The sequence below is a fragment of the Ictidomys tridecemlineatus genome, chromosome 11 (assembly GCF_052094955.1).
Source record: "Ictidomys tridecemlineatus isolate mIctTri1 chromosome 11, mIctTri1.hap1, whole genome shotgun sequence".
Classification (NCBI taxonomy): domain Eukaryota; kingdom Metazoa; phylum Chordata; class Mammalia; order Rodentia; family Sciuridae; genus Ictidomys; species Ictidomys tridecemlineatus.
The window spans coordinates 82,816,189-82,831,722 of record NC_135487.1 but is presented as its reverse complement, the minus strand read 5'-3'; the positions used below and the strand labels follow the sequence as shown (position 1 = coordinate 82,831,722).

The 15,534-nt window shown below is 41.8% G+C and overlaps 1 pseudogene; it reads left to right on the top strand.

The window, feature by feature from the left end:
• The first annotated feature begins 659 nt into the window (after positions 1-659).
• Positions 660-1,723, top strand: LOC144368581 (pantothenate kinase 2, mitochondrial pseudogene; annotated as a pseudogene).
• The last annotated feature ends 13,811 nt before the right edge of the window (positions 1,724-15,534 follow it).

Genomic DNA, 15,534 nt, shown 5'->3' with positions numbered 1-15,534 from the left:
ATGTGGTCTCCAGTACAGATAGAATAATTATGGAAATGTGTGATATCCATGATGTAGTAAAGAAATGTTCTCTCAGTAAAAATAAAAGAAAGACAAATAGAAAATTCAGGAAACACAAACAACAAAAATTGTGTAAAATAAGTCATGATACAAATACAAAGCCCATTAAAATACAGCATCATCTTAAGTTATTTCTGAAATAATAAAAGAGAATTTATTTCATCTGGGCACTAAAATATTTTTCTCCAAAAATTCTAGAGATCATGACCTTAAACCTATAAAAAGAAATATAATTGTTGCACATTATTTGTCTATGCAGTAAATGATAGTTAAAAAGACACAATAATATAAATTAGGGAAAGCACTAATTTTTAATTTTGAGAATCAACCTATAAGCAACATGTGAAAGATGGGTCTCAGGTAAAGAATGAATTTGGCATTGACCTTGAAATGCAAAAACAAAAATACAGCTGACAGAATATGTGAGGGTTCAGGTACAAGCATGTGGAAGATGGAAGAAAGGAGAAAAGGTCCACTTGCCTCATCAAAGCATATCCAGAGGCTCAGGCAGGACTGCCTCTGAGGAGGCAGGAGGAATCAGGCCCTAGAGGGGCTGGCTTGGGGGTCGGCTGCGGTGAGGGCTGCCAATGGGAGCCCACATGATCGGCTAGCCCCAGGAGCGCCATGGCAGGGCAGCCTCCACCTCACGCTCTTGGGCTGGGGAGCCAGCGCCCACAGGCTCCGAAGGGCAGAGGCGGGAATCACTGGGGCCTCTGGTGAGCAGCCTGTCAGCGCCTGCTGTTGTGCCTCGACAGATGGTGTGAGGCCCCATGGGCTCAAATCCTACAGCGGCCCTGCCTGGGTCTCTGGCTCACAGGTCGAAAGCCTCCAGAAAAAGCAGCGGCTTTTTTCATGGTTTGGCTTGGATATTGGTGGAACCCTTGTCATGCTGGTTTATTTTGAACCCAAAGAAATCACTGCTGAAGAAGAAGAGGAAGAAGTGGAGAGTCTTCAAAGCATTCGGATGTACTTGACCTCCAATGTGGCTTATGGGTCCAGGGGCATTAGGGACGTGCACCTGGAGCTGAAGGACTGACTGTGTGGATGCAAAAATAGGTGGTCTTCAGCTTTGCACACTGCATGAACTAGACTGCTTAATCCAAGGAATTTTATGTATTGACTCAGTTGGTTTCAATGGACTATCACAATGCTATTACTTTGAAAATCCTGCTGATTCTGAAAAATGTCAGAAGTTACTATTTGAGTTGAAAAACCCACATCCTCTGCTTCTGGTGAACATTGGCTCAGGGGTTAGCATTTTAGCAGTGTACTCCAAAGATAATTACAAGAGGGTCACAGGCACAAGTCTTAGAGGAGAAAATTTTGTTTGGTCTCTGCTGTATTCTTACTGGCTGTAGCACTTTTGAAGAAGCTCTTGAAATGGTATCTTGTGGAGGTAGCACCAAAGTGGATAAACTAGTGTGAGATATTTATGGAGAAGATTATGAGAGGTTTGGATTGTCAGGCTGGGCTGTAGCTTCAAGAACATTAACCAGGTGGTATTTGTTGGAAATTTTTTGAGAATTAATACCATCGCCATGCAGCTTTTGGCATATGCTTTGGATTATTGGTCCAAGAAACAGTTGAAAGCACTTTTTTTTCAGAATATGAGGGTTATTTTGGAGCTGTTGGAGCACTCCTGGAACTGTTAAAGATTCCCTGATTGTTGGCTGGGAGGGTATCCTGAAATTTTTACAATGGGATCTGTGGAGTTTTGGTTTTCATAAGACTTACTCAGTTTTATGATAGTGTACTACCTGAATCAAGTTGAGAAATGACATGTATTTTTCTAAGTCATCAAGATAAATCCTTAAAAAAATTCAGTCTATTCTAGCAACCAGTAAGGAAAAAAGCACTAAAAAACAAGTGGACCATGTTCAGGCAGCATGAGGATTGCTGTGTTTAAGTTGCCCTTCATAGTAGCGCTGTTACACCTGTGGTGTTTATGGAAATATCAGCATAACTCACTGCAGACACCTTGAAAGAGCTGTCCTGCCTTTAGCTGGCTGTGTTTGTGCATCCTGATTTAACTTGCTGTGTGCAGGACAGGCTTCTGTGTGTGATAATCTAGTCAATGTTTTCTCAGTACAGCCTTAGAGATCATCTGTGCATTACTCTGGTTTGCATTTAGACTTTGTGTGTACACATTGAAAAATGGTTTATTTTAAGCATCTGCAAACTTAATTGGGTGAGTTAATTCTGTTCCTGAAACTGAAAAAGTAACTTTTAGAAGGGAAGCTCTTGTGTTACTTCTCTAAATCATGGGAAGATCCATATGGAAGGAGAGAACTGATGGCAGAATTCCCTAGGGTAAGGGGCATAATGACCTGACATAAGTGGGTGAGCTAGTGGAAAAAGCAGAGGCTGGCAGTGTGACACCAAGGAGACTCTGGAATTTACAGCTCTTCAAAGAGCCATGTAGAGAGTATCCTTTCAGGCTGAGTAGCAAAGGAGGATTTGAAATGTCTGCTGATGAAATCTGGGAGCCTCTCATGCTCATGGGTTTCAGGCTACTTGAGTGTCTTGCTAAGGGCTGTACCTTTTCTTTCTGCTGTGCAGAATAAGTTAAGAAGCCATCCCCTTGGAGACAGTGAAGCTTTCATATCTAATGTACCAAGTGATGTGGGACTCACAGTTGAAGGCAAGGAAAGGCCTGGTATAAAGCAGCCTTGTAACCAGAAGGAAGATATTAAGGTCTTCCCTGTTCTGTGATCTCTACATGTAGCTCAGTTTTTTTTCTGTGGTGGAAGAGAGGGATGAGTAGATTGGGTGTTGGCTGTGTGATGGCAGCAGAGAGCCAGCTGCATGCAGGGCATCCCATAGCCTTTTCCCTGAGGAACACATGCCTTTATGCATGTGCCTTGACACATGTAGAGAGTGGGTCCAGCTGGGCTGGGGCCTCCTGCAGCAGAGTAAGAGGGATGTTGCTGAGATGGCAGTCCACCCTTATTGCAGCCACTCATCTCTAGGCCTTCCACTCTCAGTTGTCTGCTTGTTGGCTGCACTTTCTCCTTTCTTCCAAAAACACCACCACCATCTACCCACTTGTACTGGGACTAGAGGTAGGGATTTCTCAGCTCCTGTGCCCTTGGCTTTCCTGCTCCCCTGGGCAGATTATTACCCTGAACTTCCATCTCATGGAGTACATGAGGTTATGACAGTACTCCACATGGACAGTCTTTTCAGCCCTGGCTATTCCTACAGTCTAGCCTAGAAGGAAATTGAAGCCCAGAAGTGCAAATATACCCAAGGTCACAGAGCTACAAATGGGCAGAAATGGAATCAAGCCCAGATCCTTCTGGACCCAGAGCATGAGTGTGAATGTCTCCCTGGCCTTCCTCCAATCCACTGCTCCTTTTTTGAAAAGCTGTTTTTCCTCACTTTCTACCTTGTGTTCAGCCCCCCCCCCTGTCATTCCATGACAGTGTTCTTGATAGGCCACCAATGAACCTCCAGTTACAAATCTAATGGGTATTTCAGGATCTTAGCTGTGTCAGCTCTTAGCAGGCTCCTATTGCTTCTCTGCCTTGTGGGATATTTCCATCTTTTCCAGTTTATTCTCTGATGACAGATGGTGTCAGTTCTCAGACACAATCCTGGATCTTCTCAAGCCATCACCACAATCCTGGATCTCCTCAAGGCAGCACCCTACCCAGACATGGACCTTGAACTCAAGCCCTAGATGCTGTTTCCTCTCCACCTGTGGACCTCCAAGCTATCCCTGCAGACGTGCACATCCTCATCCAAGCTTCCTGCCATCTCATGACCTTTAGCCCATAAGGTGCACTCAGGGTGGTCACCATGGCCAACACCCTGTCTGCTCTCAGTGGTTGTCCTAGTCTGCTTTTCATCTGGTGGCTTGAGTGTCTCACCTTATCCTACCCCCAGTAGAAGCAGCATGTGGGCTGTGGCTATGACGCAGAGAAAAATATATGGAGGAGGGTGGCTGGTAAGTGGTAGGAGGTAGCTGGGTGTAGGGAGATGAGGGCAGTAAGGGCACCTATGTTTGATTTTGGACTGTCAAATAGGCAGCTGAGTTTTTATGTCAGAGATACAGAGCTGGATAATGTGCATGCACATGAGAAAAGCAAGAGGATTTTGTAAATTCCAACATCATGAGAAAAATAAGAGTAATGCGATGGGCAGTGAAGAAATAAGAGACAAAACAAGCTATTCATAGGAGCCAGTGGCTCAGCCTGAGTGTAGGTCTTCAGGTACCTGGTGGAGAATGGATGAGGCTGTCCAGATTTAACTACATGGTCATAGATGGCCTCACAACAAGTTTTCCTGAAGCCATGAGACTAAAGCTAAGCTACAGATGTCCTAGTGAGGAGTAGCACTGGTTTAGAGGACTTTGGACCAACACTTTTTCTCTTTAAGAAAAATACTTTCAGGTTTGGGATATATAGCAAGAGGGTTGGTTTGGGGGTGAATCCTTGGGGTCATGTGGGCTGAACAGGGAAAAAGCCCAGTACTGCTGCTTCAGGCCACCCTGAGTTCACAGTTGGAGACTGTCAACATGTGCCTGTATAATTGAAGCCTAGGTAGTTGGTAAGGCCTGGACTTTCACTGTAATCTCCATTTGAAGCCTAGCATTCTCAGACTATAGCCTGTTACAGAAGTGGCTAAAGGCATCAGCACCTACCTCCTCTGCTTGAGCAGAAACTTTCCCTTTGTATTTCCAAGTCTTGCTACCCAGGCAACTACTCTAAATTGAAATGCACAGACTCGCACATTAAGTATTTTCAAAACTCGCTTTTTATTTACATGTGTTTCAGTTTTTAAACAAGTGGTTAGCAAAAAAAAAAATACATTAAAATTTCAAAATAGCAATTAAATATACAAAAATATACCTTACAAAAAATGTATATCCAGAATGGGCTACTTCACTAACTCCAAGAGCACTGCCTACTCAGAAGGAACCTCATCTTCCTGGGTTATTTAAGAGCTGCATGGTCAGTCCCCTGCCTCCACCAATGTCTTCCTGCACCTATCAACATGGAAGACAAAGACAGCCTTCTTAACACAGGTCAGACCATGTCACTTCTCTGCTCAAAACCTTGCAGTGGTTTCCCATTGAACTTAGAGTTAAAAAAAAAATCCCTAAATTGATCCATGGGGCCCTCCACCATCTCACACTCCTGCTTTAAGGCTTTTGCTGTTGTCCTTGTCTGGAACTTTCTTCCAAAGATATTCACATTGAATACAGAAAGTGAATAGATAGTATCTTTCATGGTTTTGTTTTGTGTTCCTAGGGATAGAATCCAGGGCCTCCTGCATGCTAGGCAAGTACTTTACCACTGAGCTATATGCTTAGCCCTTATCCATTTTTATTTTGAGACAGGGTCTCCCTACATTAGCTAGTCTGGTCCCAAACATGCAATCCTCCTGCCTCAACATCCTGAATAGATGGGATTACAGGTATGTACCACTGTACTCAGAAAACAGTAACTTTTAAATTGAGAAATAAAGAAATATCAGCAAAAGCATATAATTGAATGTCTGGAGGTCATTAACAGAATACTAAAAAGAAAAAATAAATATTTCTTGCAGTACTGGCAATTAAAAAGTGGCTGCTGTTTCTACACATGTACAGTCATGTGCTGAATAACACAGCAGTCCACAAACACAATGGTTGTCCTATAGCGTGATATCTAGTGGTTATTGACATGGTAATTGTTCCAGTTTGTATAAGTACATACTGTGGTGTTCATACAATGACAAATTGCCTAAAGATACATTTTTCAGGACATAGCACAACCATAGGCAATGCATGACCATATATATGTTTGTGATGAGCTGAGAAATGAATTCTTGAAAGATATGCACCAGATTACTTGCAGATGTAACTTTTCAGGGATCATTTGAAAGGAACAAAGGGATAAAAATCAGTATTAAAGCTTTTAGTCTTTTTAACCTGCCAAAAAGCAGAGAATATTTGCCTGTGGCAAGTGGGACTAGGAAAGAGGCAAAACACTTGTTTTTCTATAGAAACTCTCCAATAGTATTTTATTTTTACCTTGATGGAAACTAAAGAAAATCAATTTTAAAAAAGAAAAAAAGAATAAACAGTTCTTGTTTCAGCATAGCACACACAGAAATGTACACTAGAACCCCAAAGTACCATCAAAACTGAGATGATGCTAGATTTGGAAATTTTCAAAGTACTACCAGCTGCTCACTAATACAATAAGATAACCTGAAACATTTGGTTTTAAGCATTTTAACTTCTTGACATCAACCCACAAGGATTTCAAAATGTTCCTCTATTAACAACATAGTCACTATATGAATATCAGGGCCTCTTCTCTTATTCACCTGTCAGCTGCTGGGGAACTGGTACAATATTTTAGCATTTGATCTTATTGTTCTCCCTCTGGATCACGTGGTTGGCTTGGCCAAATGCAAGTGTAACATGCCAAGCCAAACATCTGTCACTAGGCAGCAGAACATTTATTGGTCTTACCTAAAAGAGTGTTTTTTAGACCACGATCACTGTAGTCATTAAGCCAAAATGAGGACCCAACCTTGGTGAATGGTGTGGCTGGACTTCAAGGTCTCAGGGAGCAGCCAGATTCTCCCCATGCTCACAGAGCCCTGGAGGGCCCAGCCTCTCCTTGTCAAGCAATGTCCAGAAAAAGAACAGGAAGGAAATTCTGATGAAGAAACAATAGGCAGGTCTACAAAGAGTTCTTTGAGACACTTCTATAGTGTCTATACAACTCAAGGGCTAAGACTGAAAGTGGCTTCTGCTGCTTATTCATGGGTCAGCCTTGGCATCTGATGCAAATGCTCTTCCAAACCCTAGCTGGCCAGGGGGGATAATAAACACAGTTTTTTCCAGACTGCAAGCAAAAGTGAAATTCTGGTTCTCTACCCCTGATTTTATCCCAGGCAGGAAGGGAAAAAAATTACAAAAGGTTCCTGTATCTCCTCAGCAGATCTTTAGCATGGAAATGAGTATGTTGCCCTGGTTACAAAGATCAATTGACTACAACATAGGTAAGTGCCAACCCAAACTGTCCTTTGGTGCCACATGCCTGTAATCCCAGTGACTAGAGAGGCTGAGGCAGGAGGATAGCAAGTTGGAGACCAACCTCAGAAACTTAGTGGGACCCTGTCTCAAAGAGAAAATGAAAAGTGTCGAGGAGGATACAGCTCAGTGGTAGAGATTTACCTAGCATATAGGAGGCTCTGTGTTCAATTCCCAGCACCAGGAAAAGGGAAGAGAAGGGGTGGGGTGTGTGGAAGAAAAGCCATTTAAGGTGTTTAAGATAATAGGGCCCAAAAACTTTACCTGTGCATTTATGTGTAAACTTTTGAGAACAAAGGCCTGAAGGCTATATTACAGTCCACACAGGTAAATTTATTATGTAGTTTATTAAGTTTATAAGACATCTAACAATTACATTTTGGAAGTGGTTGTTTGGAGAGTAACATGTCATTAGAGTGCATGATTAGAATGTACAAGGCCCTAGAATTAGTCCCCAGCATCAAAAGATACAACATAAGTAAAATAAAAATTGGGAGAATGTATCAAATATGACATTCATTTTAGAATTATTAATATCATTCCATTTTTTTCTGACAATTATATTACTGAAGGATTGATTGTCCTTTAAGATCATTCTTGCTTCTTGGAAAAAAAAAACCTATTATCACCTAATTACCTACCACCCTCCTAATTCTCCAAAATAGTGGGGCAATGGGTTAGAAAGGGAACTTCCTTTTAGACTACTTTTTTAAAAGTCCCCCCCTCCAAGTACTGGGGATTAAAACCAGGGGCACTCTAACACTGAGCTACATCCTCAGTTCTTTTTATTTTATTTCATTTTATTTTGAGACAGGATCTCACTAAGATGCTGAGGTTGGCCTTGAACTTGTGAACCTGCTGCCTCAGCTTCCCCCACTGCTAGGATTATAGGCCTTAGCCACCTCATTCACCTCTCCCACTGCTTCTTGATTTCTTACTTTTTAGGCCTCTTAAGCATGATCCCAGGTATGCATTAAGACCAAGAGTTTTTTTGTTTACCTCATAACAAAAACTTTTCCTAAAATCTCTCCCTTCACCCACCCTGTTATTCTCATCTGCACATATTATTTTAATTTACAGCTTCTATCCCAGGTTATAATCCTAAATTGTAACTATTTGCCAAAGTATTTCCACTTTCCTCATACAACTGACCTTCATTTCCTGATCTCACTTGCAGTTAGCTGCAGCCAGATGACTGTTATAGCCAAGGAATATAGGCAGCAAAAAGTAGCTTCCGGGTCTAGCCTGCAGAGTTCTGCCACATGTAATCCTCCATTCTCTTTTTTCATTCACCAATTTCATAGATAAGATTTGAAGACCCAGAGGAGTATAGAACTGCAAAGGAGAAGTAGGTTAGTGCTTATGGAGAGAGTCCAGGATCCTAAAGACGTCAGCAGCAGCCTGGTAGGATCATTCCCTAACCAAAAGCAAGTTCTTACTGGATTAGGCATTTGAGCTCTCTCTCTCTCAACTGGACTTTGAACTCCAGAACTTTACTGCTAAGCCACATCCCAAACCCTTTTTTTTCTAAGACAGGATCTCACTAAGTTGCTGAAGGTCTTGCTAGATTGCTGACACTGGCCTTGAAATTTCATGCTTCCTGCCTCAGCCTCCCATGTCCCTGGAATTAAAGGTAAGCACCAGGGTACCCACAGGAGTTTTCTTCTTATAGAAGATTCTAGTTAATTAATTGAAGAAAAAATGATAGAATTAGATTACCACCATTTTAAACACTAATGAATTAATGAATCTAGACAATGATCATCAATGACTGTTATTGTTGATGGAAAGAGGGATCTTTGAGATTATTCACACAATACTAAGAACCCTTCATTGAGTTCTAGGGCTCTTTTTTCTATTTACATTCACTTCCAGATCATAATCAATCCCAGGTTTTTAATACATCTATACATTGATAACTTCCAAAATTATATCTCCATCCAGCTAAGTTCTAGATTTCTATTTTGATCACCTTCTCAAAGTCTCTACTTGGCTGCTTACAAGGAATCTAAAGCATAACATGTCTTCCCCATCTGAGTAGATGAGTCTAGGCCACTATTGTCTATCACCCAGTGACAAGCTTCTAAGGGGCCCCCTTCTAGGAAGTTCTTCACACAACATCCAGAGCCAGTTACCTTTTCAAAAACACAAATCAGCACTGTAGCAGGGCTTTCTGAGATCCTGGTGGAGAATCTCTCAGAGCTTCTGCTAGCAGCCCTAGGAGGCCATGGGGCCAGACTGGCAGCATTTCCCAGGGGGTCCTGCTCAATGGGCTCTATGTCAGTGTCAATTACTTCCCCACCCCCCAGCAGACACTGTTCCGGGACCGAAGTCCTTCTTGTACCTCTTGTGGTAGGCCCACTCTGACCTGGACTCAGACAAGGTGAGGGCCATGCAGGGCAACCCACAGGACAGCACTGCACCCTGGCAGCCACTGCTGTCTCAGGGACCCCTGTTGCTGTGCCAGGGGCGCCCTTTGCCCTCGCCTTTCGCCTCCAGTGGTGGAGGAGGAGGTCCCCCAGACCCCTGACTTGGCTGCAGACCTACTTTTTCTCCCTGGACTCTGGCCCTGGGGTGAAAGGGGTGCCTATTTGATTGACAAGATCCCAGGGACCTTGGAGCTGTGTTGAACTCCTTGAGACGTGGGAAGCTGGTCCTTAACAAAGACCTCACTGAGGAAGGAGTGTGGGAAGAAGCAGAATTTTACAACATCACCTCACTCATAAAACTTGTAAATGAGAAAATTAGAGAACGAGACAGCAAAACATCACAGGTGCCTGTGAAGCATGTATACCCTGTGTTCAGTGTCAGGAGGAGGGGCTCACACAGATGGTGTCCACCATGCCTGATGGCTGGAAATTGGAGCAGCTGGTCAGAATTGGCTCCTCTTACCACTATGAGAATGAAGACCAGGCCGAGCTCTTCTGTGTGGTTTTCAAGGAGCTGCCCAACACCCCATATGGCACAACCAGTGAGCCCAGCGAGGAGGCCAAGATTTTGCAAAAACGGGGCTCACGGATGTGAGATGCTGCACTGACAGCCAAAGAAATGATATACTTTTGCCCAAGATTCAGTGAACCGCCCCAGGAAGTACGTCTGTGAGAAGAAAACTTCTTTTGATCATTTCTCTAGAGATCTAGGTCTGCATTTTATTTTGCCTCAGAGATGGCTGGTGAGAGACAGCCCAGCTGTCTAAGGCCAGGCATCCCCATAGATAGGAGGCACAGGGGTCAGGGGGGCTCTCTGGGAGCCTGCTCTGTGCTTTCCCAGTGCTGCATGGGACTGAGGCAGGGTGCTCCCAACTAGCCTGCGCAGTCCTGAAGACCATCTGAAGGGCAGGGCCCTTGGTGCTACATTCGCAGTCTGTGATAGCAGTTAAGGCCTCACCAGGAGAAGGGGGCAGCAGCCATGTGGATTGTCCAGCACACTGTGGCTCAGGTCCAGATGCCTGGGTGATCACTGCTTAAGCACCTGAACATCATCCTCAGGTCAGGGAGGATGCTTTGCCTTCAGTGTGATCAGTTGACAGTTTCTCAACCTTAGCGAAGACCCCTGACAATGGTGGACTCCACATCATCACTACTTTCTGGGCACTTACCCTGAAGATTGGCCTCCTTCAGAGCCAGACTCTTATTCCAGCCTGCACAGCCAGGACAGTCAAGGCTTCTTGATTTGTCTTTTTCCAGGAAAAAGATATTTGTATCCCTTTTTTTAAGTGTGAATAGATTACCCAATGTTTATACTCTTTAGAAATGACTAAAAGTGTTGCTATGTTTTAGATGGATCTGTCAAATAGTTAAAAGGGAAGTAGAAGTTTTGCGTCATGGGTTTCACCTGAGAGCTCATCGGGGAGCTGGTGCCCACCAGTACCTTTGTCACACCTGGGATGGAGGCTAGGTGGAGGCCTGTCCCCTAGCTTCTGGAGCTGACACTCCGAGTCACATTGAAGAGTTGGAATATTTTTAGTGCATCATGTGTCTCTTCCACTCTGGCTCTGTTTTCTCTGTAAAACAATGCAGTTCTTCTTTCTAATAATCCTGGAGCATTTGAGACTTGACACAACTTACATGACCCAGCCAGTGTGCCATCCATGCTGCTGGGGTTACTGTAGAGGCTGCCCCCTGCAGGCTGTAAGACTCTTGAGTGGGGGCTGGGGGCCTGACCCCAGTGAGCAAGCTCTGCTTCTTGAACTGTTTTTCCCAGTGGGGCTGTGCAGACTGACCACTGGAGTTGTCTGTGTGAGGTCAGAAGCTCTGATGCTGTCCAATGTCAATGCTCCCAGAAACTTCTTGCCTAGGTCCTCATTTTTTTCTTCTTTGCCAATAACCTGATTAACCAAGTTTTTCAACATTTAGGATTTACCTCCTCTTTTCGTAAGGCCTCTTGTATGTTGTTAAAGTTTCAGCTTAAACAATTTATAAAAACCTTTCTATAGGGCAAATTTAGTCACTGGCTGAACTGGTCCTCCCCAGCAGAATTCCATGGGAAGGTGTTTCTGTTGGCCCTGGGGAGCTGCTGGGTACTTAGCATTTTTGATTTTGAGTGTGGAGATTCCTTCTTGGTTGACTGCTTTATCTAGTTTATGTTAATTAATATAAGCTGTGTGTCATGTATATATACCCCTCCTGTGCTACAATAAACGGCTCCCACTTCTGCTGTATCAATTTATACAAGTTGCTCCTTTCCCCCGGTTATTTTGCTTCAGCCAGACTATGACAGATGGTGGCCCTTCTGGGGAGCGCCAGGACATCGGGGGTAAGTTATGAAAAAAAGCTGCCCATCAATAGATAGGACAGAAGCAAATCTGCTCATCCCTATACAGATAGGGTGAAAGGGAATATGGCCATTTTGAGAAAATGGAGAAGATTGATACAGTATGTTTGTATCTTGTTTTGTCTCAGTGTATTGTATTGTCTTTGTGAAGAAAATATGGTAGGTGTGAAAAGTAAATTACTAAGGGAAGGAGGCACCCCAGTGGAAACAAGAATAGTTAGGGCATGTGTTGATGGAAGCCCAGGCACTCTAATCAGAAAGAAAAAGAAAGTTCAGAAGATGAAGGATTATCAGGAAAAAATTTGCAGCAAAAGGCTATTACTGAATACTTTTCCTTACTGGATGGTGTGTGAATCAGCACGGTGTCTGCCACATGTGTGAGTCGGTCATGGCACAGCAAGGACTTTCCAAGAAGCAGCAGCCAGCACTTCCCTGCCCCCCACCTGGGGAGTGGACACCACTGCCGAGAGCCCAAATCCAAACCTGACCCAGAGGCACAGTCTCACAGGCTCTTGCTCCCTGTGACCGGAAGCAGTTTGAGTCCAGGACACTGCCCAGGGCCATCTGGGGCTGCCCAGCATGCTGCAGGTGGAAGACGGCCCTGTGTCCCTGAAGTTTGATCATTTCCAAGGCCAGTAACTACAATGGTTCTCCCACACATGGAAGTTAAAGAGTAATAAGCACTATTAAGGCTTATTTCAAATGTAAAATAAACCTTCAGATAATGTACTAAATTGTTCAGAAGGTTGTTTTCTTAGTGCCTGCTGGAATACTACAGGATTTTTTTTAGCCATCTGGAGTTCCTGCCTTTGTCCCAGTGCCAGTGAAGATGAAGGTGGAAGAATTTCCAGTGTTGCTGAGAACCTGAGGAAACTTCAGATCAAGCTAGCTGCCTGAAGAACTTCCCTGGACTGTGATTTAAGCTAGCTGCCTGCAAAATTACCTGGACTGTAATTTACATGGACTGTGAGTTAATCTATTGAGACACAGCTCTACCTGGGCTGAGAAAACAAACTGTAATCCACAACAAACTGTAACTCGGTATCTTTGCTAATGGTATCATTGCAAGGGCTTCTTGCATGGAGCCATCAATTGGCTTGGTATGGTGGCATTTTGTATCGTCCCCTTCTGCTTGTAGCAGGTTATTTACAGTGTTTCCGTAAAAACCACTATGGTTGTTATTTAAATTAAACAAAAGGGGGAAATGTTAGGGTAAAAGTCAAGATGGTGCCTGGCATTTTGTCAGAGGGAGTGGTTTGTGAAGTAACAACAGCGAGCCATTAAGTGTGGAGATTCCTTATTGGTTGACTGCAGTATCTAGAATATGTTAATTAAGATAAGCTGTGTGTCATGTATATATACCCCTCCTGTGCTACAATAAACGGCTCCCCCTCCTGCTGTATCAATGTACACAAGTTGCACCTCTCCTCCCCCCTCCCCTGGTTATTTTGCTGCAGCCAGACTGCAGCACTATTAATAACTAATAATAAAGAGAGAAAAAATAGAGATACGAGTATTAAAAACAAACTGAAGATTGGAAGTCCATCTGCTGTTTTACATTTTTTTCTTTTTTGTCTTAACCCTGGTAGTTAGTTTCAGAAGAAATTTTCAGACTCCTCATAATCATTTCATATTTCCATGCATTGTGGCTTAGAATATGACTTACACTCAAGACCTATTTTAGCCTAATGAAATGAGGAACTACACATAATGTTGATTTTAGATGTTGCATGATTGTTTTTGTTTCATATGTGTCATAGTAGCATATCATTAGAATAAGCTCATTTAATAACATCCTCTCTGAAATTTTATATATTTTATATATTTAAACATATAAAATATATAAAATTATATAAAATTTTATATATTTCCTTGTCCACAGACTGCAACCACATGTCAATAGCAGTTTCTGAGAATTCTATAGTCCTGATGTCTAAACAAATTATTAACATTTTATCTCCTATTGTTAATCTTTTTTGACCTGTTCAGGTTCCCAGTATGTTTTATATTTTTAAAATATTACCTTTACGTCTCATCTGTGCATTTTGGCCATTCCTTATTGTTAATAAATGACTTCTAGCAAGCTCACATGACTATCTTGCTTGGACTGTTCTTGTCAAATAAAGACAGCAGTTCTAACACCACTGCATGTATTCACAAAGTGCCAGAGCCATTTTATTTTCCATACAAAAGATTGTTCATGGAGCTTGCAAAAGAAGGTAATTGGTCCTAAAATTTTGCTTTAGACTAACTTAATAAAGAATCTTTTATAAGCAACTGTAAATGAGCCACTATAAATGACACTTACAATTTCTACTAATGAAAAAATAATCATCGGGCTAATAATACAGATAATATGTAATTGCAATTAAATAAGTTAAGAATTGTAAATTAATTATACTCATAAAGTGCCAGGCTTTTTTCAGCAACCAGGAACTCAGTAATAACTGCAACATTAGCACTTAGCATTTTCTCATTTGAGAAAACTAACATATCAGCTGGTAACAAGTCAAAATGAATTAGAAAAATTTTTGCTACTCTAACTTGTATAAAACCTAGCTGCTATATAACTCTCTGCTGTATTATATTGCCTTAAAAAAAACATCAGTTTAGCATTCAAAATAATTAAGAAGATGTTTTGATTTTTTTTTCAGTTTCTCTAACACAGCTACCTTGTTTATTCTAGGTTTCCTAAATATGAGAGGTGGTATCAGACAGGTCAAGTAATGCAATGTCATGCATAAATATAAAACTTATTTGTAACAATTGTGATCATTATCAGCAGGAGATTCCACAGTAAAACTGTGCCATCATTGCACCAGAAACAATGCAACTCCTAGAAGAAAATATAGGATCAACATTCCAGCATACAGGCATACAAAATGACTTTCTCAATAGGACCCCAAAAGCTCAGGAAATAATGCTAAGAGTTAATAGTTGAGATGGCACCAAATTAAAAGGCTTCTGCACAGCAAAGGCAATAATTAAAAATGGAAAGAGAGAACCTAAAGAATGGGAGAAAAACTTTGCCTAGCTGCTGTTTTGAGAGAGGATTAATACGTAGAATATATAAAAAAAACTCAAAATAATCAAATAACCCAATTAATAAATATAAATATACTAATGTATTAAACAGACACTTCTTAAAAGAAGAAATACAAATGGCCAACAAATATATGAAAAAAGGTTCAACATTACAAATACAATACAATACAAATAATAATAAATGCTGGAGAGGATGTGGAGAGAAAGGGACACTTTTACACTGTTGGTGGGATTGTACATTAGTACAACCACTATGGAAATCAGTATGGAGGTTCCTTAAATGGAATCACCATATGACTCAGCTATACCAATCCTCAGTGTTTATCCTAAAGAATTAAAGTCATCATATTATACAGATACATGTATATCCATGTTTATATCAAAACAAAACACAATAACAAATCTATGGAAGTAGCCTTGGTGTCCATTGACAGATGAATGGATTAAAAATGTGGTGTACATACACGATGAAACTTTATTGAGCCATAAATAAAAATAAAATTATGTCATTTGAAAGAAAATGAATGGAAACAGAGACTATTATGTTAAGCAAAATAAACCAAAGTCAGAAGATCAAGTGTTGTTATGTTTTTCTCTGATATGTAGAGGCTAGAGAGAAAAAG